We start from the raw sequence: 27,050 nt of genomic DNA on the forward strand, positions 1-27,050 counted from the left end.
TCGCTGTTTATATCCGGGAGATCAGTAAGTAACGTTGTAGATAAAGCAATCAGAACACTGAATGCTTTAAATACATGGCAAAAATATGATTGTTTGAAGAATAATTCTAAAGCGACAAAAGTAATATTGTAGTTTCCAAAAGAAAAATAATTTCTAGGCCGTTGAACATTTTCCTAAGCTCTGATACTGTTGAAATAGTAGGTTCTGTTAAAATCCTTGGAGTGTTATTTTCAAAGCATTTGGCTTGGAATAATCATATTGACTATATTAGATCTAATGTGTCTTCAACTGTCGGTGTCATGTTGCGCCTGCGCGGTATTCTTCTTGTCAAGGTTAGGCTATTGCCATACAACTCATTAGTTCTCTCTCTCTTCAAATATTGTTGTGCCGTTTGGGGCACTACGGGTGTCAGAAATTTATCCTAGCTTCACCTTCTTCAAAAAAGAGCTGTAAAATGCACTGCTGGTCTTCCGTATTGTTCCACTACACATGACTTCTTTTCAAAATATGAAATCCTTCCAATCTATAGTTTATACAGTTATAGACTTTTTATGATCTACAAACGCTCCTCACGAAGTGATGAGCATTATATTTCTTATCTAGCAGAAAATGAGAAAAACACGCATATCCTGCAGACCAGACACGACGAAATTTGGTTAGTGCCGGCACCTAGGACGTATTATACCGAGCAGACTGTTCCTTATACTCTTCCAGTATTATTGACTAAATTAGAAAAAAAATTGTTTGGCCCTTTCAGCATTCAAGTGATGCTATTAAGCGATTTTTTCTTAGCAAAATTACGTGATATTGCATTGAGGTTAATGCTATCCGTGTTTTTGTTTGTTTTTCATTTCTCCATAACTTGTTATTTGTTTTTCTAATGCGTATGTTTGTGCTGCAATTCATAGCGCTGCATTTTACAAAGTGTTTTGTTATTTTGTTTCAGTGTTTATTTGAAAAATTGAAACTGTCTGCCTATGTACTTTACTGCCAAATTGATGAAGGGGGCTGTACCTCTGCCAAGCTTGCAAGCTTTTAGTCCTGTCTCCTTCACTTTCCAACAGAAAAATAAAGACTGCATTGAAATTGAATTGAAAAATCCAGAAATAATGGCATCATATGAATGTTGAGAAGAAACAACTTAGAATCGCGTTTATGAACAGATCCAAGTGAGTTGACAAGATATGTAGCGTGTTGGCTTAAGATGGCAGATGCATGTTCCAGTTTTGATTGAACAAGGAATTTCTAGGTAAATTTTACGTTTTGGGGGGGCCTGGCGGACATTACGCTTTTAAGAAGGTTATATCATGCTAGAGATATGTTTATGCCAGGGTAGATTATTGCACACAATCCGACGTAGGTTGTTATAGGGGGACACCAGTTCGAGAGGCATGCCTCCGAATTGGGGTCAATATACCAGGGCATTTCGCTAGGACTACATGACGTACCTTTACTTATTTTTTAACACTAAGAGTCATTAGCCAGTCATCACACCACGTTATTATGTTGGTGAGGCCTTCCTCCCGAGCTGTTTGATTGGAGGTGCTACCTACAGCCTGATAAATGATACGATCATCGGCGAACAATCGCAGGTTACAGGACACATGGGAAGGTAAATCATTATTATACACGTTGTCCCAACTATCATGCACTACGACTTCAAAATACGCATATGCCACGTAGCTGGACTGAACCTGGGTAAAGTTGTTGGCCGTCGCTTGGAGGAAATAGCATTAATTTTTGCATTCGGCATAATTGAATTTGTCTTAATCAATTCAGTTTCTCAAATATTGTAATTAAATTAAAAGCGTCAATGAGAAAATTCTAGAGAAACTTCAAAAAAACTCCCGATGAAGCTATCTGTTCTGCTTCTGCAAGGCGTCTGCAATTAGATGTTAGTGTTAACTCGGATTTTCTTTTGAGTGCAGAAATACTGACATCATATAAATATTGATGTCAGTTGATAATACAAATCAGAAGTGAAACAGGGAGAGGGAGGGAGGGAGGGAGGGAGGGAGGGAGGTAACAGACACCCAGTAGCAGTTTTTTTAGAAGTTCGAACTATCCGTTATATTAGTTCATGACCTGACGTAACCTTAATTAGCGAGCATGACAACTGCTCGTGAACAGTGACTAGTACACCACCATCACGGCTTCCAGCGCACTCGTTCCGATGGAGGCAGACACCGGGCAGGTCTGTTAAAACTTCGCGATCAGTAACGTCGCTGCTCCGCCACATTGCAGTTAGTAATAGTATATCGGTACTGGTTGATACAACCATGATAGACACCAATTCGCGCTTGGGGAGGAAACTGTAAACGTTGGTGTATATTTAAAAAGCGATGAACTATTTCTGGAACAACTGAGCGTTTGGTTATTTCTCCATTCGTGTTGATGTAAATCCTATGCTATCTCTTTCACACTATTTGAGGCGGCATCAAAAATGTACCTGTTTCAACAAACGAACAATATCTTAAATTGAAGAGAAAACGGAACGTCTTTACTTTTAGCGAGCGCAAGGAAAGGTTTCGAGAATTTTGAACTCATTTAGAAGCCTGCACTGATGCTGTAATCAGTGCCCTTCAGCTTTTCGCCATTCGCAAAGATGTTTACTTTGGTTTTATGGAATGTAAATCTTGCCGTAAGTGGGCGGCAGTTATTGGGGGAGTGACTACTGATGTGATATGCCCGTTGTATTTCTTTTGCATGAGCCATGAGTTGCAACCTATTGTGGAACATATCCAAAGTGCATCTTTTAAGCAGTTGCTTGCGATCTGAAAGGATCAGTAATGCCATACCAAATTAAGTTATCCCACCGTGAATGATTTTCGGCGTCGTCGATACCGGCTTCGAGCTCGCAAATACGATAAGAAGTCATGGTACACATTAGATGCACTTCTTTTCGAATGGTCAAGAACATCTGGTAGCAAACTTTAGGTTTTTTTCAGGGTCGAAGTAAGTTGAGACTTACAGCCCTGCATGTGAATGATCAGCTGGCTGTGGCCCGCGGTTTGTTTTCGCCATTCGGCTAGTTAGCTATTAGGAATGTCAGAACCCGGGGTCGTTCCCACACAACTGGTCAAAATCAGCAAAGAGTGGGTTACATCAGTACATTTAACAGCAACGGCAGCACAGCAGTGCGGGCTGCGCAACTGCACCAAGAAACAATTGCTGGCATTTTTTTGGCGAAAAGAGCGGATAGTTAACTAACCTGCATTGCAAAAGCGAAATATTTAGCGAACTGTGCAGCGGCACAGTCACCGAGCTGAGGAACATGTGTCGATGACTGCGTACGCTTTATTCCTTGTAGCTACGTTGCCGTTAATAACGACGAGGATTTTTATCTCTGACTGAAGACCAGAGGCCGCCACTTTTTCTGCAGGACGTCGGGGTATTTTGCATCCAAGGAGGTTAAGAAAAACTGCTAGAATGGAGGGAGCGCTCGTCAAGTGAAACGGCCGCGTCGCCATGTTGCTGGGGGCAAAAACGCGCCAGTCGCCGCAGCCAATGTGTTTCGGCTCGTCGTATCTTTCCGTGCGCAGTGCTGTGCGGATCCCTAACAGTGCTAGCGCATTCAGGTGTTTTTAGGAAAGTGTACGTGCACGCAGTTGACATGTTAGCGTTATCATTGACATTTAAATAAGATTGCAGGTTAGCGTTGCCTCGCTGTGGAATAAAGGAACATTGTGTATTTCAGGCTAAAAGTGAACGGCCACCACCCAATTTCCGAGGTCTGTAATGCAATGAGCATGGAGATAATTATGAACACTTATGTTTGTTCCATATGCACTGCTATTTTTCATGCTAGATTTTTAGTATTAACTGCTTTTTGTTCTGACAGCTCTCATGATTGATCAATTTCTACATTGCCCTAAAGAAGTTAAATAAACGCCGTTTATTACACGAACTTCTTTTCTAATTTATGCCAGCTGCATATTCGTGCCGATAAAATAGAAAAATACACCAATACTCGTATATCTGGGATACGGAGACCTCAATATAGCTCGCCTCATAGCCCACAGTGTTGCATTATAAGTTGAAAATCTGTTAAGCAATTAAACACCGCTGGAACAGTGCTGCGAATTTCTTGGCAAGCCGCTTCCTGCCCCCCGCAAGATTGCCGCCACCGGTTTCAACCGAGCCCATAAGCCGGTATAGGACACTTACACTCCAGCAGTTTTTCTTTAGCCTCCTTGGTCGCATCGCTGGTACGGAAAACGGAGCTATTGCCTGAGTCACTTCCATGGCAGTCGACTACGCACCTCGACGAAGCAGGTGGAGCAGCCTCGGTTGTCGCCGACAGCAGTAAAAGCGCAGTGGCGAAGGTGACGCTCTGCATTGCAAGAGGTAAAGGTTTGTTGAATTGTACAGAGGCAGAGTCACCGAGGCTAGCAAGTCCGCACCTTGCGTACAGCTATACTATATGAGTTCCTACAAGCTTTCGAAGTAGCGCTATGTATAGAACGAGTTTGCAACAGAGCGCAGCGTATAACCACTGACATTGAATGATAGTGATACTCAGATGCGTGCGATTTGTACATGTTGGTTCACTTATGTGCAGGAGTTAATCCCCGAAATGGGTGGCGTGCAGTAATGAAGCTGAATCTGATAGAAAAAAGAATGCGTATTGTACTTAATATTGATTAGCAAAATTAGAAGGAGCTAGTTTTGTTGGAAAATTGTTAACTGTAACGTCTGTGTATTTCGCAGCACAAGTAAAGGAGAGATTTCTGAAAAGTAGTACCAATCATTTATTTCTACTAAGCGGGTATCATTAGACTATCGCAGGGCTTCAATTGCAAAATTTTTGCAAGTTTCTCAAGTGAACATTAAAAGGGAGTCATTTAATTAAACAGATGGACTTCCAATTTTTTTTTCTCCGAGCCCTCTTCGTTTGATAGTACGCCTACCCATAAATATTTGGGTACACCGCAGGCGAATAAAAAATGTGGACAGAAACCTGCTCGAGCATTAAAAATACAATGTATACCAGAACAGCGAAGGAATAAGGAAGAATAAGACATGAAGCTGTCATGCCGAAGTATCCTGGGATTCACGAACTTTAAATATATGCTATATACAGGGTGTTTTCCTTTCTTCAACATTTTTGAAAAGATGGTAGATGCCACAATCCTAACCATTGATTTGAGTTATGCGATGAGGCGGCCACTACTTTTACGTGTAATCAAAATGTTTTTGTGATTAAAAAAAACGTAATTATGCCCATTAACGTATTAAATATTTAGTTTACGGCACACATTTCGATGTACGAATTTGAGTCGCTGAGTTCGATGGCATATTAACTTGGAAAGCACCCGCCGTGGTTGCTCAGTGGCTATGGTGTTAGGCTGCTGAGCACGAGGTCGCGGGATCGAATCCCGGCCACAGCGGCCGCATTTCGATGGGGGCGAAATGCGAAAACACCCGTGTACTTAGATTTGGGTGCACGTTAAAGAACCCCAGGTGGTCAAAATTTCCGGAGTCCCCCACTACGGCGTGCCTCATAATCAGGAAGTGGTTTTGGCACGTAAAACCCCATATATTATTATTATTAACTTGGAAAGAGTTCTCCAGTTAGCATCAGTTGCGAGATATTACCTTTGAATGCGTCCGTCGGAATGCATTGTTGCGGATTCATCACGACCCGCAAATCATGATAGCGCCGTGGTAGTTGCATCGTCGTTTTAAGAGCTTTGTGGTCCGACTGTGGTCGTGTCGTCTTTATTACCTCATCGCAAACACACAGTCGTCGTCAAGTGATCGTTATCACGATGTCATTTATTCATTGTAATCACTTCAGTAACAACATCTCATGGTTGTCATGCCGCGGCATCGTTATACCGCCTTCACCGATACATCGGCTTCATTCATTTCCTTGATTCTATTGTAATCATGGAGTCGTCAATCAATCGTGATCATGCCGCCATCATCGCCATTGCGTCGTCGTCCCACAGGCGGTATTCGTTGACATGCCATCGTCACCATGCCATCTCGTGTCAAAGTCGCCATTCCCACTTCTCCATCCCGTTTTCCTCATGCCATTTTTGTATCACCGTTGCCATCATACAGTCATCGTCATTTCATTGTGGTCGTATCGTCGTTGTCACGTTGTCGTCAGTAAATCATCTTCCTAATTTCAGAATTGAAATCTCATCGCCATGCCATCGTTGTCGTATGCCTTTGTTTTGCAATGATGTAATTTCGTTTTCGTCATTCCACCGTCAGAGCGTCGGCGCCATAATTTGTCGCCATACCTCCGTGCTCTTGCGTGGCTTTTGCAAGCGAGTGCCAAAGCAAAGTTTGGCTATGTGGGGGCATGTGGCATACAGCCGAAACGATGAGAGTCTCAGAATTACCCCTAAACATGTTAAATAAACTTGACTTCAAGAATATGTTTGTCACTACATTAATCCATTGCGTTTACCTATAGCCCACGTATCCCTGGTATTGTACGATACCGGGCTGATCCGCGGTGGAGGTGAAGCAGGCTTCAAGCACTCGGTCTACTTCCAGAAAAGTCGCAGGCATGTATGACACACGCAGCACAGTCACACCGTAAGCAGGAGGAGCGGTTCTATAGCAGCTTAATTTCCGGCACCACACACTACAGGGTATACGCGACGAAGTCTCTTCGCACCGTTTTCAAAAGAACAATGGGAGCTATCCACCCGGCGTCAACGGCGAGCTGCAGCTTGTGCTAGGGCTTGTCTTGCTATCTGCACAAAAGTGTGCTGAGCCTGATGTTGCCAATTTGCAGCCGCGCGCGTAGCTCTATGATTCACATCTTCAGCAGTGGTTCGTGCCTCGCGAGGAGGCGCCGTGTTGCGTACGGAAGTGTAGACACAGGTATCCGACTACGTAGCGCACATGTCATGCCCTTTATATATGGCATGCTACCTTGCTGTTGATTATCATGATAATAATGGTGGTTTATTGACAACCCCTTCAAAATGGGATGGATACAGTCACCTAGCCTGCTTGAGTTAAGCAGGCCCAGCTAGATGCAGCATGCGGCTGCTGTATGCAGCTGCTACATGTCGAGACGCCAGGTGGAATACAAAGGAACTGTTCTCCAAAATTTGTACCCATGGACACTACTTGGCGCGCAGGCCTGGTGACTTCTTCAATGTAGCAATCATATAGCCAGCACATCTCGGATCTAGGCATGTTCGATGCCAGGCATTTCCATGGTAGGCATGGCGTCGAAGTTAAGACATTCCACTCCGAAATTATGAATGCCACTACATGCCGGTCGAACAGCTCATAAAAAAAAAGGCTATCATATAGCCTAGGATCCTTGCCTAGGATGCGCGAAGTGCTACTCCTGGCTCTGCTGCCGCCAACACCGCCACTGCCATCGTGGTCGGCGTCTGAACAGTCCAGTCTAAGAACGAGGGTCAATGTCGAAGCTACTACCGTCTAAAGAATGTGAGCCAATCTCGCAAGCATTTAAGTATAAATCTGCGCCTTACCTCGTTCACGGCGATCTTCATTAAAATTATCATTTAAATTTTCCTGCCGTTGCTCGAACTCGAACACCAGTAACGCGGCTTACTCGAGCAAAGCCGCCCGGCAGTTCAGCGCGTTTGTATTGAGCGCTTTCACATATTGTGTGCATGCACGCAGTGGGGATAACTGAGATGCGCGAGTGCGCACTTTTGAGATACGAACGTGCGCGGCGAAGAGCAGGGACCATAGCAAGCGACGTGGCCACCGCTTCCCTGCACTGAGCTAGAGTTTCACGTAGCGCTTTGATTACGCCTCCGCCGCAGGGCTTTTCAAGGTACCTGCGATGGCACTCCACGGAGCCCTGCCACCGGTCCCCGGTTTCCCACTAGCAGTGACCGCACCTGTACCTGCAGTAACTGGGAAGAATCTGTCTCAACAATAAAGTTGTTACAGCCACTGCGCTCTACCTGGCGCTAAAATACCTGTGAAAAGATATTCAGGACTGCGACTTTTTTGAAATTTCATCCACCGACTACAGAACGTTTTCGTTTATTGCTCTTGCAGGACATCCTCTGCATTTTCTTCGTTTGAGCAGCCTGCTTCGCAAATATTTTTTTTTTGCCCTGTAACTTTAAATATACAATACAATCTGCTGGCGGCGGAATACAAGAACGGTTAAATATCAGGCATGGGTGCTCGTAATAAATTAAAAAAACAACCAATACATATTATTCTGCTGTCCAGAAGAGCGACGTACGATAAGCGAAATGCACCCTGGGACCTTAAGCTCCATTGATAAAATCGCCGAAAGCCCTTCATTAACATTGCTGATTCTTCTCCTGCACTGTTACACGAAGACGCCAAGCGTTCTAAAAGATTGTCGCTAATAAGAAGCAGTGCACCGTTCAAAAAAGGCCACAATGCAATTATCTTTCGTTTTTACTAAACGCTGCTTGCGTATTGTAAATTGGACAACCTCTTCATAAAACTGGTCTCGTTTTCTTTCTTAATATACCAGATTTGTGCAATGCCTTCACACATTGAAAAGAGCAAGACGTATACATACCCCAAAAAGGACAATTACTTATTTATTTCACGCGCTGTCAGAGCTTCGGCGGCAGTACGCTGCGATCACAAGGCATTATAAATAGAGAGCGCGGTAAGCCAATCGCTCGCTGGCATGGTTTAAATATATTGCGGGCATTAATTTAAATGCACTCTCCATGTGTGAATGACGAGTAGTGTTTGTAATCCCTGAGAAGACCGATAAGTCTAATAACAAAGAGTGGCATGATGTACTTTATGCGGATGGCCGTTTGTTGTCATTAACCTAAAATGACGCTTTGATTGTCCGTCTGAGCAACATGCAAGGTTATTATTTACGATGAAATTTTGTAAACCCGAGCAATTCTTTATTGCCTGAGGTGACGTCATCAGTGCCATCGAGTGACGGTTAGGACCGCAACTTAAAGAAGACAAGCAGGCGTTTCATTGAGCGAAGCGCATGCTAAGGAACAGGTTTTAGTTCGAGCCTATATATGGGCCCTATATTTGTGCAAAATTCTCCGTGAAATGAATATAATAGCTTGGTGAAGATCTTATATATTTTATGAAACGTAAAATAACTTCTGTATCTCAGCTACTGCCACGCACGACAATGACACCAGTAGAATGGGGCTTTACTTATGCCTTTGCACATTTGCGTTAATTGTGCTTCGGCTGTAGGAGCATATGACCGTGCTCTGAAAAAGTGGATTATGCGTTATCACGTCGTGAAGCTTTTTTATTGCCATCAAACCGAGTCACCACGTCTCAGGGAAATGAACTGCTATAACTCCTAGAAAGTATCCGTAGCTAGACGCTTCCATTGCTCTATGTTGTGTATTTCCTTCCTCCCTCTACCTTCGGCCGATGAAAAATACAGTGAGATTTTGGCTCTGAATGGCCGCCTTGGCTCATCGCGTTTTTCCATTCGAGTTCAACTTTGACGCATTTGTCATCCCTAAGGGGTTATCTGTCAAAACTTGGTGGCTTGGATTGGAAACAGAGTGGGCTTCCCAGGGATTTTCGCAGTCGCAGTTCTCCTTTCCTTACAATGCTATAGAATTCTCTCATTTATCATTTTGCATTGGCGCTGATAACTTTACTTATTTTTACTATTCGGCTATAAAATTTATGGTTTCTCCATATACCAGAGCACATGAATTGAATCTTGGGGTTCTATGTGCCGAACTATGATTTGATTGGGAGGTACGCCGTAGTGGGTGACTGCGGTATAATTTTGACCACCCAGAGACATTAATGGGACCCATATGCGCGGGATACGGGCATATCTGCATTTGACTACAGTCGGAATGCGGCCACAGGGGCCGGGATTCCATCCGGCGAGCTCTTGCTTAGCAGCACAACACCATAGCTGCTAATCTAGCATGGCGTATGTCTTAAAACTTAATGTTCTTGAAATAAGTAGAAAAAAGCGGTAACATACTGCGTAGTTGCATCGTTCGAAAAGTGCCTCGAATTACAATGTTGCCACGTCCCCACAGTGACATATAACTGAGGTAGAGGAAAAGAACTTGTTGTGCAGCGCCTTTCTTAAACTAATATATATAGCATGTGGGGTGTGAGGTCCAAAATAAAGATATAAGAAAACTAAGACGATGAGGACAGGAGCTCGTCGTCGTCGTCGTGTTTTTCTTGTCCTTTGCTAGTTTTTCCCGTGCAGATTGATCTCATAATAACATTATATACATTGAATTTCGTATCTTTCGTGGACTACGCCAATGAGAAGACGGCCCCAGTGGCGATGAAATTATTCTGAACAATTCTTCTTTAGCGTTGCAGCTGAAGGTGTCATTATCCTATAGTACCGACAAAAACAGATGATGAGCAAAATGAGAACAAGGTGAAATCAGGACTCAGCATTTCTACAAATATGTTTTTCGAGTCCACCTTAAAAAAAACAAAAAAACAAGTCCATTTCTCCTAAAGATAGCCCCTGCTTTCACTTGTTGTCATTTTCCTCATCATCTTCCATTTCGATCTCCCGCATTCCCCGTGGTTTGCCTAATTACACGAGATAATGTTCTTAACCTTCTTTTGCGAATCTATTGCGAATAAGAAATGCATGATATATTATGAGGTATTTGGTGATATACTGTCCAATAACGTCTACACATTTGCATAGCGGAGCTACTCTAAAACCAAAGCTGCATTAACATTCTGTTATTCAAAGTTGAAAACTTCCAGCACATTGGAGCATGAGCGCCAATGGCATACTTTTTAGGCTTTACGAAGTGTGCTAGTTATGTAATGTTTTATGGCACGAAAACAAGTACGACTGTCTCAGCCACAGTAAATTTCCACTACGCTCTGCAGGATCGAGGAGTGAAGAAGATCGATTTCTGGGAAATATTCTGCTCATATTAGACACCCGCAGATGGCAAATTCGATAGGATGGGAGGAGATTTTTGACAACATAGCGACAATGTTAATCCGCAAGTGAGGGATCCCAAGTGCTCGTTAAGTTTTCAGGGAACGAGCACTCAGAAAAAGATTAGTGGCGCTAGGCAGATTCATTTCAAGACATTGTGCCTCGATGTGTGTGTGACTCGGCTAGGCCCATTTAGCGTATTTGGACACAGGCGGTGATCTTGCGTCCTGCTCCGCTTCGCTGAGCACCTCGTCCTGTGCATCCGTCTCGTGCTGCTTTTGTGAACGATGGCGAACCTTCCTCATAGAAGGCGTTCGGTTAGAGCAATTGCGAGCATGCGTTTCAAGGTTAGTCTCTCCTGCACCCAACAGCTTCCTCTTCCTTCGGGGCTGTTTTTGAAATATGGAGCTCATGCAGAGATACACGCCGTATAGTTGACCAAGATATCACCTTCGATTAGGGGTCACATTGCACAAAGAGATGTGTACAATCAGATGAGAAATTTTCCAAATGCGTCTTCGATGATAGGTCAACGTCATTCCTCATCAAGGAAAGAACTTATGCAATTGAGTGAACTCCCTTATTGAGGCATTGAACACATATTTCATTCAACGTACAGAAAGTGAATATACCCATGCCCCGAATAGGGCTGCTCTGGAATAGGACCCTATACAAATATTCATCGCACACAGCTAGTCGCCTACGTTATATTAACAGGACAGCCGGATAAATGATGCATTATAAGAAGGAACTAAATGGTAAATAGGTATAGAAGTTCCAGTTGTGAAAACCTAACCTACTAGTATTTCCTAAAAAATACGAGTCTCACTGTGGTGATACCCCAAAGAAGGCTTATGAAACTAGTTTGCAGCTTACGTCAGAAAGACGGCGGTAATAAAGTTCAAATGCAGCAGTCTTTCATAACAGAAAACCTTTGCTCGGGGCCAATTAGATTCCCTATGCAATAGATTAAAATGAAAAAAAAATGTTTTTAAGTCAACCACTGGGTGAATGAAGGAAATTTGTAACATTTCCGAGAAAAAGCTAAATTAGAGGGACTCAGGAAGCATAATTTAGCCTTATTGCTTAAAACGTTCAGCGAATGTTTCTGAAAAAGGGTAAGCTTCAAAAATGTTGAGCCACGAGCTTACAATGTTGCATACACGCACACAAAATAAAATCGCAGTTTTTTTCAGCTACATCTTTTAGAGCCTCTAAAGCGGACAAGTATAGCATATAAATAAACATAGTACGGGAATATGTTAGTGTTTACGAGTCTTTTTGAATAGTTCTAGTCTCTAACTAGTGGTACATATTTCAGAGCGGTATATGATCAAACTTTAAATATGTTTGCCGAAACTATTTATTGATTGATTTGCCTGTTTCTTCTGTCGCCCACTGGGGCTTACATTGCAGCCCTTAGGCAAAGGTAGACAAAAAAAGAACAGATTGCTGAGTATAAACGGACAATTGAGAAGCTGAAAATCCCCCTCATAATTACAGAGTTTATTGCTTGCATGCAAGCAATGAGAAGAGAAAATGCTTTAGAGACAGTAAACATAAACAATGTGCAGGATGAGAGTACAGAACATGATACATTAAGAAATAGGCGTAGCATGTTGTGCGGACACTGAAAGGAAAGGAAGAATCGTTCGTGATATAAGTGCGATGCGCTCTAAAGATGCTATCTTACGGCAAAACATTTCAATAGCTTGCAAAAAGGACGCTGACGATGTACATTCAGCCACACCAGCAGTTAAGGCATTTCCGTTCGCGCTGCACGAAGGAAATATTTATAACGAGTTTGGCAGGCATAAATTCTAAGGAAACATTCAAGCGCGGTATGATGTCGTAGGGTAACGTATGCGATTAACTGTGCTTGATAAATCGTAAGCGGGCTCTCATAGAGTAAAAATGGCTGTAATCTGTCGTACCACCTTTGCTATGAAATGCCAGGACTATCCAATGAGGGAGCAAAAAAGCACTGCGACAGTCGGGGTTTGTTCGTCTGAAAATTATGCATTCATTAAGCTACGCAGAACAATCGCTCATAACCATCATACGTGAGAACTACTCATGTTCCAGACATCACAGTCACATATAGAGTTCCATGTATAGAACAGAAACAAAAGGTATCGCATTCCTTCACGTTCTTTTAATAAATAGGCACTTCTCTCAACGACTAGAAACAATAACAAAAACAACGACAACCAACGCACTACCATCCACACATATCAAGCAACACGTGTACCAAAAACAAATTGCATCAGTAGCAGTATTTTGCACAGGTTGCTTTTTTTAAGTTTTTTACTCAAGTTTAGGTTTGCTCTAACACAGTGCGCCGGCTATTCTCTTCAGATATGAGAATTGTGCTCAAAATAATGGTCGTAACAGGAGCAACAATTAGGAAGCAAGCACAGTGCGCGGCGAACTACTTGTGCCCAATCAGGCGCGCAATTAATCTTGCAGCGTGTACTGCAGCGCGACCGAGAAGCGAGCTTTTGGACGCCAGTCACAATTATATGTGGTTAGTAAGTGCAGTTTTGTGAGTTTTTTCTGGCATTGCTGCGTGTTTACACGGCTAAACTCCCCGCTCCGTTTGCGCTTCATCATGTCCTCGCACTACATCCCTGCTATCATCAGAACTGGCAGCTATGTGACGTCCGATATAGAATCGAAACAGAGGACTTCTTAGAAATACAGAACCAGGGAGCATGTTTGATCGCCGTAGAAATTATGAGGACACTCCAGACACATTTTTGCTGTCGCCATGATCTGTCGTATGAAGTTCAAAAGAGATAAAATCGTCGCTTTGCGCCGTATAGGCTGTAAGTACGTCCAAGGTAAAGCGTGCGAGGGTGAGCTGGTGATTGTGGGTAGGAAGCGCGCCGTCTTCCGTCGCGCGTAAGGCGCCGGGGGTCGTCTATTCAGGAATCAGAAGAAATATTCTGAACCTTTCAAGCGCCGTAAAGAAAAACTATATGCATCAATGGCTCACACCCCCGTAAGCATTCATACTCCCGTAAGCAATCAAAAAGGCAATCACTCATAACGCCGTTAGGCAGAGGCTACAAGCACTCAACAAAGTGAAGCGAAGAGGGCTTATATTATTTCTAATCGTGAACACAACATACTGAACAGCATGTGGAAAGCTGCCGTCATCAAAGGTTCATACCCCCCTCATCAATGTTTAATACCCCCGTAAGTAGCAAAAAATGCGATGACTCACAGTACCATAAGGTTCGTGGCTACTCACTTAGCGTGAATTAGCTGCAATGACACTACCGCTGTAGTTGTCGGTGATTTCGATGTGGATGTGTCGGCACCGCAAAGGAAGCGGTTTATGCTTTCAGCGTTGCAGACATATCGCTTGCCACGTCAATCCGGCCCAAGCGACTACCCAGCGGCGTACGTGCATTGATTTGACATTAGCAAAGAATGTGATTGCAGTTACGAGTGATATAATGACCCCCGATAAAAACAATAAATGAGTGCGCGTACCTTTCGTCATAATGACCCCCCATCAAGACAATAAATGAGTTCGTGCCTTTGTTCAAAATTCTGCGTCACCTCCATGTCGCCTGCTAAACAGCTGCGCTGGTCAACCATCTTCACTGAGTAGAATTACTCATGATTTACTTTTAATTTCAAAGCATGCGTATTATTCGCTCCTATTATAGACTGGTCAATAATATTGTAACGCTCAGGTTTTCCCCTTCCTAAGAAGTTTCACGATATGCGCCACGTGCTTTTGAAGTGTAATGAAGAAAGCATGTGTGTCACAATATTAACGGCCAGTTTTTATTGGAGGAAATATAATGTGCCTTTTGCAATTTAAAAACGTTTCGACGTTTGAATTTATTTTGGTGTTCGCAACAGTGGTTCCTCAAGTTGAATGCGGGGAATCAAAGCGGACGTAAACAGCTAATCGCAGCTGGTCGTTCAGCGCTTTGTGTTAGCTCGTATGCGTTTCATGTCCGTGTCGTTCTGCGCGCGCTATGCAACAAATTGTACCAATCAACAAGCCCGTATAGCTACCCTGAACACTTATGCAGTATTCGAAATGCCGCTGCAACAAAGTGGCCGTGACAGCATAACAAGATCCTCGCTCTACCCGTGCTCAGCGGCAACTTCTGGAGAAATTATGTGTGTCTCTTTATCATGATTTCGCGTAAGTGGTGCCTGTACCTACTCCTATTTTGGCACCAAACGTAGCAGCAAGCACAAACCTGAAAGTTCACGTCTGCCCCTGAAGGAAGCCGCAATAGATCGGTGAGCGATTACTCAACGTGGTGTTGTGAACTTCAACTTTAGCGCTAGCCTCATTAGTCTATCGAGGTGTGTGTGCTGTGAATATTTATGGAAGTATTCTCTGAATATTTGTAAAGGCGCAAACGCCGACACATCTAATTTTTTAAGAGCTACCGCCGTCACTTGTGTAGAAACCTGTTCCTGAATCATAGCATTGTAAGAGGCACAGCTATCGTCTAATCTGTTGTCCTGTGTCTACCGCTGTTAGCCTACTATGATCATCTAACAAAACCATATCGAGACATGCTATGTATAATGCAGGAATGTACGCCTACGGCTACCTAGCAGGCGCGCTTGCCGTAGGGTTTTTCACCTTTGCAGACAGCCTCGCACGGCGCCCCGGTTAGCCTGTTTTGTGCGAAATATTAGCATAATATGATTCTTGTTATTTGGTGGTATAGTTTCCTCACTGTAATTTATTGCTATTAACCAGATGTCATAAGATAGCCATTTATTTAACCAGTATTAGATCAACATTGTTACGACATGCTAATAGGATGCATTGCAAACTAGATTACTCAGCAAAAGTAAGAAAGGACACAGGAAAGCCTCAATGCTCATTCCTGTCTGGTAGTCAAAAACAGATTCTGGTATGTGGTATCTGGTATACCCAAACAACATTTTATGCCCGCTTGAATTGCCTTGTATTGAATGCTGAAAGCTGGAAAAAATTATTCCTATTCTTGCTGTCGAAAGGCTGCTTCAATGTCAACAGCAAGCTATAATTAATTTCAAAAGTGTTAAGCAATGATAGCTCTAAACGTATTACTGCGGTTTTCTTCATTAACAAAATTATGTTTTCTTTCTTCCTTCCATTAACAACGATGAAATGAAACTGTTCACTTTAATAAGTTTCAGGATCCAAACATCGTAGAGTTTGTCCTGAGCATCTGTCCGCTACCTGTAGTGTGCGTGTTTATATCATGTTGTCTTGTTACCATTGCAGTGTTGTGAATTTTCTTTTAAATATGCCGCAACACAGTAATTTATTCAACTCTGTTTTCAAATCTACAAGATGTTGCCATGCAGTAGCAACCACCCTAACAAAGCATAACTGCGAGTCAGCCTAGTTGGAACAGATTAATTATTTAAAAACTTTGTTGCGCGAACAGACAGGGACAAAGAAGAGGAGCAACGCGAGGACGAACGCTTTCCGCTCGAAGCGCTCGTCCTTATGTTGCTCCTCTTCTTTGTCTCTGTCTGTTCGCGCACAAACAGTTTTTAAATAATGACACATTAAGAAGTAACAGAAACTCGGATGCAGTGTACTTGCTAAAATCTATGCAAGGTGAAGCTTTTGTCGAGTGGTCATTTAAATCCTGCTAAAGTAGCTGCAATATATACAACGGTCGTTATTTCCAACAATTCATCGTGAGCTTTTGCAAAGTTCGTTCATTCCTGACATAGGTCACAACTTTGTTGGCATGTAATGTTTATGTACGAAATGCACTTTTCATAAGCTATATATCAATATGCAAGTGGCGGCTGATGTGGATGCGCACGGCGAAATATCAAGAGTAATGATTATTGAGGGAGGGATGGAGAGAGGTGTATGCAGAGGAATGATTGATACGTATTTCTCTATCTACTTATATATTCATATGTATATCTCACAGACTGCAAGGCTGGAGCAGGTGAAATGGGAATAAAAAAAATAGATACAAAAGGAAGAACACAACCTTACGCGATACTTCACAATAACAGAAAAAAGGATGAACACGGCTCTTGCAAAAAAAAAAAAAACGGAATGGAAGAAAAATAACAGGGCACAAATTTATTCAAAGTGTAATGATAAAAAGGAGCCAACGAAAAAGGCTTAAATCTGCCCATATGTCATGGTGGCATCTACCCTGTGGCCAAGAATGGGCTAGGTTGCGAATAGATATGTTTCCTGCCGGGACCTGTTATAAACACACATTAGCTCTATTGCCGTTGACCCCGATCCGACACAACATGAGCAGATACCTACTCTTTTAAATAATTTTCCCGCCTCTTTTGATTTGAACCAAGCGTAATTAGGCCGCGCAAATACCGCTTCCCACCATATTGATACGAGACATTGCGCACCATTAAGCCAGTGTCTGTACCACGTGTCATCCACTGAGCATCGCGTCATCACTGAGCAAGTTGAAGACATGGTAGAACGGGCTGTCACCAAACCATCATTCACACCTCGGTCGTCTCCAGTAGTATTAGCCAGAAAAAAAGATCGGCCGATTTGTTTCTGTGTTGACACCACTGCCTCAACAAGATTACATGAAAAGATGCCTGTTCTCAACCCTCATATATGATGCTACGGAGTGTATATATGGTGTTTAATTCTTTTCTTCTTTGGACTTGCTATCGGGCTATTTGCAAGTCCCAATGAATGAGCCCGACCACTCGAAGACAGCTTTAATTACGCCTGATGGCCTGCGTGAGTTTACAGTAATGCCATTCGGCCTTTGCAATGCACCCACGCCATTCGAAAGGATGATGAACAATATTCTGCGAGGCTTCAAATAAAAGACGTGTTTGTATAATTTTAAAGACGTGGTAGTTTTCTCTTCTGATTTTACCACTCACCTTTCGCGTCTACGTGAACTTATTACTTGCTTGACACCGCCGGCCTTCAACTTAACTTGAAAAAGTGCCGCTTCCGAGCCCGCCAGCTAACCATAATTGGCCTCGTCGTTTCCATAACGGCACCCTTCGCGATACCGACAAGCTTCGTGGTGTCGCAGCATTTCGGCGGCCGACAACAGTGAAAGAGTTGCGAACTTTTGTCGGTCTTTGCTCTTATTTTTGTCACTTTGTGAGCTATTTTGCCTGCATCATCGCACCCCTGACGAAGCTCCTGGCTGGCCCTGGTGACCTCCGTGATTGGACTCCGGCGTGTGACCAAGCCTTCACCACTTTGTGTCGTCTACTTGCCTCACCGCCTGTTCTACGCCACTATGATCCGAGTGCTCCGACCGAAGTTCATACGGACGCCAGCGTCGTTGGTCTTGGAGACGCCCTTGCGCAACGCAAGCCTGACTTCGCGGAATATGTGGTAGCCTATGCAAGTCGTGCCCTCATAAAGGTTGAAACCAATTATTATGTCACAGAAAAAGCGACTTTGGCTTAAGTTCGGGCTTTAAAAAAATTCGCCCTTATTGTATGGCCGTCCTTTCGACGTTGTGACACACCACCACATGCTGTGCTGGCTTGCATCCCTGAAAGACTCCTTGGACAGTCTTGGACGTTGGGCTCCTCTTCTTGAAGAAATTGAAATTCGCGTCATCTATCTCTGCGAGCATCAACATTCAGACGCAAATGCGATCTCCCGATCACTCATGTGATCAAACGAAACGCCACCCTCATTCATGGAGTGCCCGGTTGCAACGCTTGCTGTTACTGACATGCCGTCTGAAGAGAGAAAAGATTGGTGGATTGTGCCCCCTACTGACATTCTCACCACTTCATCAACAGCTATACGCCCTCGAGCCGTTCGTTGCCAAGCCACCCATTTCGCGCTACGGGATGCCATCTTGTACCACCGAAACGTTCAGCCAGAGGGCCGCAAATGGGTGTTAGTCATCCCTCCTCACTTGAACTATGAAGAACTATGTGGTCGAACCAGTGACACCATCCTCACCCAAGCGCCGCCGTGGGCGTGAGATGGTTCACGTAAGCTGCCTCAAGCCCTAGCACGACCCACTTATGGTGCCATCACCTTATGTCGCCAGGATGGCTCCTCTTCGCCGATGGGGCACTTGTTGCGGGCAATATGCATGTAGCGCTGAGCGCACTGCCACCGCTGCGACGCGAGATACCATCTTGAGCTGATGATTCCAAGAGCTAGGAGTGGTCATTATAAGCTAGTTGCGATTCATCGGAGGAGCTTACATAAAAGACGTTTCAAATCTCTTTATTTGATTAAATTTTTTTAACAAATGAACAAAAATTTGCGTATCTCTTTAACTTCCTCCCTGTAAATTAATTATTTGTGCTACTTTTTTAAACGTGAAGGTCTTTTACCTCTGTACTGTAATTTGTGCAGAAGATTGTTTTATTAGCCAAAAGTGGTGGCATTTATGTTTGAGCGGCAGTTATATGTGAACAGGAACCTCAGTTTTAGCAACTGTTAATTAACCTTGAGACGTTAGGAAAAGAATGTAGAAGAATGCTTTTCTTATGCATGCTTTTTGAATATATAGAAAATATAGGCACAGGAGACCACATCTGCATTCTACATTTACATTATTGCTGTAATTTTTAAAAAAGAAACCTTTATGCCTCTATTTGTACTGAGAATTGGGCAAACTTAAAGCTGTTTTCGATGTACTTAGCGAGATCTCGCATGCTAGACCTGAACCTCCTCGATAAAAATCCTTGGACCATGTAGCTGCATTGTAGTTGAGTATTTTAGATCGTGATCGAAAGTATGTGTGTGACAGAAGTCATAAATCTTGTCAGAATCAAGTTTACTATGTTCATGAAATCAAGATAACATGGTACTCTACATGTACAAAAGAGGTCCAAGATCACAAGGTTGGGAGACCTCATATCAAAAGTTGCTGAGTGCATATAAACGTAACAGCTACCATTAAATTGGTAATATACTTCAGTGTGTAATAAAGAAATAATAAACGTCCATATTATTCGTAATAATGAAAGTAAAATAATTCTATTTGACGTGGATATGCTAAGACTTTGTATTAAGAAGAGCTACATTACAAAATACACTTGCTGGTGATGCGTACGGGCTGATTATTACGCAATAGTTCCAAGGTTCTTCAGCAACCGAAGAAGTGATAATGGGGTAATGCAGTAGAAAATGTGGGGTGGAATCGACCATGTAGTGCTATTAATACCATTAAAATCGTACCTTCGGAATGTTTCAGTTGGCTGGACGAAGTCCAACATTCAAGGTGTGTTCGTTGGTAGGGCATATTCCTCCACCAAATGCCATGCAGAATCTTCATCAGTGATTCTGGCACGGAGGACCTCAACTTCTTTCGAACAAGCTTCCTCGTCCCTAACGCACCCACCCGCTAAAGGCATATAGGCTCTGCTGAAGTCTAAGACCCCACCGCCTGACGTCTTCCCGCACGTTTTCTCACATGGACGGCCTAAAGACGCCAGCGCTCTTGTGGGTGACACGCAAACGCAATAATTTCCTGTAAAGCGGCAGGGCGAGACACTCCAGTAATCCTCCTCGGTAAAACTGAAGGGCGTTGGTGCACAGATCGAGAGCGTCCGCGGTGGAAATGTGACAGCCACCAGACTGGAAATGAAATCGCGTGCGCGGCATGGGCGCCATGCACGAAATGGCGCTGATGTACGGCGCCAATGCTACGGTGTGACATCAGAGTGTCGCCGGTGACGTTTCAGCCAATAGCGTTCAACCTCGGTTACTAGGCGCTGTGCCTTCTAGTTATTCAATATGTGACACTGGGGGAGTGTAGGGAGGGGTGGCGCGTTCTACTACTGGCGTCTCTCGCGGCCGCGGGCACACGCGGGCGGGTGTATCTTGAAATCCAGTCGCAAGGGGACACAGTCCGACCGCGAGTTTCCGCGGTCATCGAGTGAGATCTGTTTATGTTTTCGTTGTGTGCGCATGACGCCGTTCTTGCTAATTTAGTAAGGGTGAGAATGTTTGCAAGTTTGTACGGCCGATCAAACTACTACTCTTGCTTCGTATACCTGCCCTCCAACATGCTATCACAATCGATGATTGGCTTTTGGGGGGAAACTGGCGACAAGCTTTTCTTTTGTGGCTGCCTGAGACACTACCACATCGCCATTGTTACTGGAATCCACAGCTATGCACGATGAATGACAAAATAATGAGTTTACCTGCGGTTGTACAAGCCTCGGTCACATATATGTGCTTCCTTACAAGTTCTCTCTTCATTACTACCCTGCCTTTTTTGCGCGTTTCCATGGTGCAGGTTTGCAGTAAGAGGATACATTACCAGCTAGGCCACTTGATTTTATTTTGTTTAGGCTCAGGGTTTTCGCAGTGCAGAAGGCAGAGGCCTAGAAAGACACGGTAGCTAATTCCGCATCACTAGTCAAACAAGAAAACTTCTGAGAAGTTAGCAAGGTATATATCCTAGATGGCCAATACTTCCGCTCCAGCTAGACTTGATACGCCAGTGCTTAATTAAGTACAATATGGCACACTTCACGCAGATGAATCAATATAAAACACGTACAACTGTTTTTCGGGAAGGTAGAATTATTTGGCATTGAGCAGAAACTTGGTACCTGGGGTGCTATGCAGGATGCGCCGAGTTTGGCGAAACTCGGCATCTTCACGAGCTCTGGCGACACCCCAAGATGAAAGCACGAATGGTACCGAGACACAGTTTATCTTTCGACAAGCCTCCAGTTTCATTGGTTTATCTAGATTCACTCTGGCTGGCTATCATTCTTTGGGCGTTGCCTTCTGGGCGGTCGACAAACTGGGGCTCACGTGATCATACCGTCGGTGCATGGTCGTGCCTTCTTTCACTTGTTTGTCGTTCCACCGAGTGCATTACATGCAGAAGCAAGTTGTAAAACAAATGCATTTAGTACAACATTATTCGTTACTTTAACGTGGTTTAGAAGCATTTTGAAGCTTACGAGATGTGCACTGAATGCGTCTTAGACTAATTTGTAATTTAGTACTCTTCGCATTATCCCACGAGGGAGCGCTGTAGTGGCGTCATCCCATCCATTCACCGGGCAAGCATGGCGGCTAAGCATCAGAGAGGCCCAGTGTAAACAAACCCGTACAACGAGCTTGCAGTGCGCGACGTAGTGATCATGCTCGACGAAGGCTACTATTTCTTGGATAGTTCTGTTCCTCCGTGGGCAATCCTCCCGTGCACACGGTAAGACTGCCAATAGCTTCGGCGATTTTACAGATCGCAACGCGCACCTACTGTTCACGGCGAAGTGCTGAAGAAACAACTTGTCCGGTGCTGCTTCTGCGAGTGCGCTGAGTTCCTCCACTCTGCGTGACTGCGAGCGTCACGAACATTACATAGTGTGGGCAAAAGGCAGACATCCTATATAGCTACGATGCGACAAGGAGGTGGTACCGACGATGGATCTCGCTACCAACACAGTGAAGAACACATCGACAAACTGCAGATAAGTATATTTCTACTGTTTCATATTTAGCATAATAAGAGTGCACGGATTAAGTCACTTTCGTAGTAACGAACTGAATGTGCAGCAGTTTAAAGAAGGCAGTGAGAACCAATGAGTGTTCGTGCTTTTACGTGCAAGTGGGCCCGCGAAAATATGGTATAGATTAAGGTAACTTTCACTAACTTGGTGAGGCAACAGAAATTCATGAGTGACATTAAGCTAGCAAAATTTATGGAAGAGTATCTTTTTCCAAGTGAAGTATCAATAGCAAGTACTGATATAAAGCAGGAAACTTATACAAAAATTTCATGGGTTGAACAGCACATGGAAGGCATTACCGAATCGTGATCGCCACGTTACCGATATCCTTGAAAAAAGTCTAGAATCATTGCATTCCACCGGTTATGCAATATGGGACATAAACCTGGAGGTTAACAAAGAAACTTGAGATGTCAAGGACTGTGTAGAAAGCGAAGTAACAAAAATTGTTGCAGATAGCATTAAGGCAGGAAGACAGTGGCGTAGTAAACCGTGGCAACTGATATGCTAGTTGAGATTAAAAAAGAAAGGAATCGGCAGGCAGGCCATGCACGTATTCGATCACTTGTTGCCAATTCATATCAGGTGATTACATAAGCATTACAGAATGAATGTCAAGGAGAGAGAACTACAGCCAAGGATGGTAGAAAATTGCGTAATGGGACAAGAATATGATGTTTGTAGGCATAGGATGCAATTAGCTCGTATAAGACGGGATTGTAGGGTGAGGCATTTGTTTTGCAGCGAACAAAAATAGGTTTGTGGTGCAAAGTAGAGACTCGTGAAGGTGCAGGGCCACCTCAGCTGCTGGCACACTAATCAACATGACAACTGGCTCTGAAAAAGAAAACTCCAGTTTTGAAAAATAATGCAACGTTGTCCCAACGCATTGTTTTACTATGCATACTACACTAGAGGCTTCCACATTTAAGGGCACTTAGTACTAATAGTGCAACGAGCATTTTTCTTTGTAAATAATGGTTTGTACGTGGCTGATTCATTCCAATACACTTTTTTGCAGCAAGACATTCTGCTGCTGGAGCCACTCAACCGCCTGGTGGCAGTAGGCGAGCACCAGGCATGTGCTCTTGAGAGTGTGGCAAAGGTCCAGAGGGCTGTTCCGCAACAGTAGTATCGGTGCCCTCACTGCTCTCCTGTCGAGCCCACAGAAGGCACCTTATAAAGGAGCTTTCAGTTTAATATTTTGTTTATTATTCAAGAACATGAATAAAATTATTGCAGTAAACATTGTGCTGTGCATATTAGGAGACTTGTAACATGCACTTGGTGTCCCTTCAAAATAGGCAAAAACGTAAGACAACCTGTGCCACTCTTGGACCATGTAAATAAAAAATACACTAATGCAGCATACACGTCATCATGCTGTTTGTTCTTTCTATGTGCAAGAATACAGTGCGTGTTCATTAGCCACAAGATGAACGGTGTGTGTAATTCACAATGAAGAAACGAAACAGCAGGAGCTTAATAATGCTATCACCTATAGACTGTACATATGACTGCAACACTCCCCGATTCAAATGTGCCATTACATGCATGTTCGATACCACATATTCTTTAACATTGTCTTATAATTGCATGTGCCATATTTCACACATCTTAAGCCCTTGCATAGCACACTTCTGATATATCCATTTCATAGGCCAAATAATTGTACACTTTGTCCTTTTGTGTTGTATGAAAAGCAGCATCCTTTACAGTCGGATAAAATTTCAGAAGACAGGAGAGGCCCCACCCAGATGACCAAAGCGCAGTAGCCGATTGCCTACACGTCTTAAGAAATAGTCCCTCTCTAACGAGCAATATTAGTCTGTCTGGCGGTACGATGTCAGTCTAGAGTGCGTGCCCATTGGTGCAGGCTTGTGTTCACGTGCCTTGCAGTGCAGATTCCGCAGCCTCCTAAAGTTGTATCTGACTATAGAAACACGTAATGCCTTGCACCAGTTGCATAGACTTCTGCAACTTGATAGCACACATTGATCAGGAGCAGAAATCTATAAAGGCATCCAAGCAAAGCTGGCTGGCCACACTTCCATTATGAGGGGCTGAAAAAGGTCTCGCCAAATATTCCCATGACGTCCTTGAAAAAGAGGTGCTGTTTGGCACTTCTTTAGAATCAAAAACAGATTACACTGAATGTTGTGTAGCACGTCAAAACAAACTGAGCTTGGTTATTTGCACAGCATGTAATGGGAGGTTGAGCTTCACATACGAAACAAACTGCTCTGTCCAGTACAATTTTGAGGCCGGTATGGTACCTATTATGGCACCGGTATGGCACCTATTATGTCAACAGTGTCTATATACAAATTACAATTTTCACAGGCCATTGATTTCACCATTATTTTTGTGTGATGGTTCTTTCAATCAGCGCTTGTATTACATGAGCAGGTGGATTTGAAAGCAAAGCTTTGTTTGCAAACTTTCCGACTTCCATAAGTGTGTGGCAAGGCACTGGCATGTTGTCGAATAGCTCACACTTCCTCGGTCCTGCACCAAAGAAGCCCAATGCTCTATTTTAAGTTGGATCGCACAACAATTCAACGGCACACAAAGAAGTGTAACACACACAGCAAAGCATTCTGCTGTGTGTATTTCTCTTTGTGTCCCGTCGAATTGTTGTGCAATTAAACTTCAAGCTTCTATACCAATACACCGTCTTCAACCTCACCAATGCTCTAGTTATTAGGCCACAATGGTGCACATCTTTGAAATTTCCCAACACAAATTAGCTCTCCGAAAAATCACAAATGTTAAATTTTGCAGCACAGCTGTATGTATGAACGTGCCATATTCTTCACCACTAAACTCGCAGGAATCAAAGAGGCAAGCATTAACCAGCCTTGCTGCTGCCGTTACCATTATCATCATGACACCAATGGAAAGACAGTGCCACGTTTCAGTAAAGGGAGTGCTGGAGGGAAAGGTGTGACAGCGAGGGCTTACAATAAAAATAACAGTTACGAGACATGTTCAATGCCAATATATTCTGTATGTCGCTCAGCCTACTTTGGCAATACGGCAAGTGTTAACTCGTTTGGGCATATCACGTTTTGTGTAATCATTGCTCTAAAGCTGTACAAATGGTCTATTTGCTCTGCTAGTTTTATTTTTATCGTGGTAGGTTAAAGACCCACTTTTCATTGGCATCTGCACCACATTTCTCCCGATATGTAACAATGCCTTGGTGGTTCATGACATCTTCACGTACAGAGAGTTCTGCAGAGTATCGGATGTGCATTGTTCTAATGCTTAATAATTAGAGCCCCATTATGAGACGAAAATATACAATTTATCCATCCAGAATAACGCCTCCCCCCCCACTAAAAAAAAAAAAGAAGATGCACTGAACCTCTGGCACATGCATCGACAGTGAACAGAGCAAACAATCTGCAGTATTTTCTTCATGCAAGCCAACACACTAAGATTCTCAATGCATTTTCATTTCGCCACAAATGCATAGGCACAACCGGCTTGGCGCAACATCCACATCTCGTGCTGCAACAAATTGTGCAATGCCTCGCTATTTCATAGTGCGGCCGATAGATTACGCATGACCAACATTCAGCATTGTGCATACTTAGTAACTTCACCAATGAAGAACCCCAAGTTCTTTATGAGATTAGGATTCATAGGTTACTTCACACAATTAGTGATATCCATTTATCTATTTATACTTAACCCCTTTCCCAAGAAAGTGAGCCATTTGGAAGGCACCCTGACAGATAAGTAGAACAATCGACAAAAAGTGATCAACCAGCGAAAGAGTCTGTTAATCACAGTAACGCTGACATTAAAGGCGCCTTAATTCCTACGTACGTTCCGTCGACACACCCGACTACGTTCGTAATGTTCCCATGAAGTGGGAAGCATTCTTTTATATATGCCCGCTCCACCGCAGTATTCTGGAAAGCTAGCCACCGCTTAAGCACTGCCGCATCGATAAGCGCGTCAGACACATCTCTGACGCAGTTGTTAACAATAGTTTGATGGCGTCCGATGTAACGCTCGGCGCCGACGCTTCCCTGAAAACTCCCAGTCCCGTAGAAACGGAGGGCACAGATGACTTGCTCTACGACGGTGAGCGAATGAAGCCCGCCACGCTGTCTCCGCAGACGAGAGTCTTCGCCTAGCTCGCCACATAGCCAGCACACTGATGTCTTCGACAGGCGAAAATGACGCTGAAACTCCCCGTCGGTCATGCAGGTGAACGGGTCCGGACGGTCATACTGACGCTTGCTGCCGCTGGATGCAATGAAACAGGCTGCCGCCGCCGCCGCCATGTTCCCGAGTTGAACTCGGAGGGCGTTTCGCGATGTACGAGTTTAGCACGAGTTCGCCTGTCAATCAAAACCAGAGGTCACGCCCCGCGCGAGGCATCTAACTATTGCGCGCGCACCCACTACAGTTGGGCCACGCCCAACTTGTCTTCCGGCAACAGCGACGCGGTGTCGAGCTGAGAGGCATAAACAATCTTGACCGCCGACATAAAACACGCACAACGCACTGTCATCGGTGATGTACTGAGCACCACTATCAAAAACAAAGCGTTGACTGTCGCTGGCATACATCTTCTCGGGCTCAGATGGCCGCACAACACGGTTTCATTGCCTGCATTGCGGCGCGTAGCGCACAGTAAATAATTATCGGCACGTCACTGTAGGTGGTTGCAAGGCGTCGAGGGGGACGA

This window comes from Dermacentor albipictus, chromosome 7, assembly GCF_038994185.2.
Source record: "Dermacentor albipictus isolate Rhodes 1998 colony chromosome 7, USDA_Dalb.pri_finalv2, whole genome shotgun sequence".
NCBI classification, from domain to species: Eukaryota; Metazoa; Arthropoda; class Arachnida; order Ixodida; family Ixodidae; genus Dermacentor; species Dermacentor albipictus.